Genomic DNA, 1,996 nt, shown 5'->3' on the forward strand with positions numbered 1-1,996 from the left:
GCATTGCAAATGAGATGCAATCAACGGGTACTTTTGTATTCGTATGCGCTTTTGCAAATCGGAATGTTTCCCTAACACAGACTTCAAAACCATGGAGCTTGGGGATACTGGCATTGCAAATGAGATGCAATCAACGGATACTTTTCTACTCAGTTGCGCTTTTACAAATCGGAATGTTTCCCTAACACAGATTTCAAAACCATGGAGCCTGGGGAAATTGACCTTGCAAAATAGATACAAGCAGCGGGTTCTTTTGTACTCGCTAGCATTTCTGCAAATCCGAATGTTTCCCTAACACAGACTTCGAAACAATGGAGCCTGGGGAAACTGACATTGCAAATGAGATGCAATCAACGGGTACTTTTGTACTCGTTTACTTTTCTTCAAATCGGAATGTATCCCTAACACGGGTTTCAAAACCACGGAGCGTGGGGAAACTGGCATTGCAAATGAGATGCAAGCTGCAAGCACATTTGTACTCTACTATACTTTGTTTGCAAGCCGGAATGTGTTATCCCAACACAGATTCCGAAACCAATAAGTTGGGAAAATCGGCATTCCAGATCTCGGCAGTACTTTTATACTCCCATGCATTTTTACACTTCAGAAATGGTTTTGCTAACACGGTCTACAAAAGCGGGTACAAATGCAACACTCGGTTATTCAAGACTGCATATCCCTTCATGTCACTGGCTTACTGAACTTTTAAGCATACCGTTTGATGATTGGGCAAGATGTTGATAACTATTTGCTGCGATAACCACTACCATTATGCATGAATTGACCTAAATTGGAATTTGTTTGCAATTGAATTCGTAAATTGTTTCATTCATTCACTAGTTCAATCAATAATTAAATCAATACATACAAAAGATAGCTCTGCGCAGCGACGATATCGTACCCAATGAGGAACATCCGAGGTGCGATTATTGCTAATTGAAAAAACACAAATGATTACAAAGCCAACGGCAGTCCCACGTCAACCTTGCGGTTATATCATAGGTATAACCCTTCCATAGTTTTTTTCGAGATGACAGTAGATCTCGACGTTTGATGCAATTTTAAGGCATAAGGCATCACTTTTTTTTTGAAAACCCCGATTTGCTTTACTCCTCCTTTGGGTGATTTTTTGATTTTCAAAAACTCCAACTTTGACCGCTTTGCACAACTCTCCCTTAAGTTCGATTGAGCTGATATTTTGCTTAGGGTGTTTTTTCGAGGTGGTGAACATTTTTTTGGGGTAACTTTTTGAAATTCGAGATGACCATTTTCATTGGCACCCTAATACTGGCATATTGCATAGTAAACACTAGTAGATTCGACTTCTACTTGGTACTGTCTAAATAGTTGAGTCTGTCACGATTGCATTAAAATTCCGGCGCAAGTACTTCCGAGACACGTCCTAACTAATCGAGTTACTGTGCGAGAGTAACACTATTCTGTGCATGACTTACTTCTTGGGAATGCAACTCATGGCACGATTTGATTCAGATTCGGGGTAAGCCTGCCCACGACTAACTTTGGACCGACATAAGAGGAGTGACCACAAAACACAATAAGGACAAGTCTATTAAAATTATTTACACAATAGGCACGGCACGTATAAAGTGAGCACTAGGAAGCGCTTCGATGCTCGCCGAAATTTCGTATTCCGTTTGTGAGAAATTTTAATTAAAGCAAATATCGCTCTTCCGTTGTGCGTGAGCTGAAACTGCGGAGTTCGAATGCCGAGAAAGGCCCCTCGGGAGTGATCCTGTTGCTACCAAAAGGTGGATCACGTTCTAGGAAGAGAAACTGCCAACAGCACACAGCGGCGAAGATAGATGGTGTAATTAAATTGACACATTTTCAGGAATTCCCCGAGTATATCAAGTTCTACGGTGCTGCTCTTATCCCGAACATCGCATTGCGTGGAAAGCAAAAACAAAACGGAACTTTGCAAACAGGAGCCTGTTTTTGTCGGTTCAAACATCGTTCTAATTACTTAACAATCAAT

General features: G+C 41.0%; 1 pseudogene; it reads left to right on the forward strand.

Moving 5' to 3' along the window:
- The first annotated feature begins 875 nt into the window (after nt 1-875).
- On the forward strand, nt 876-952 carry LOC129780893 (U4 spliceosomal RNA; annotated as a pseudogene).
- Nucleotides 953-1,996: the final 1,044 nt, after the last annotated feature.

This window comes from Toxorhynchites rutilus, chromosome 3, assembly GCF_029784135.1.
Source record: "Toxorhynchites rutilus septentrionalis strain SRP chromosome 3, ASM2978413v1, whole genome shotgun sequence".
Lineage (NCBI taxonomy): Eukaryota > Metazoa > Arthropoda > Insecta > Diptera > Culicidae > Toxorhynchites > Toxorhynchites rutilus.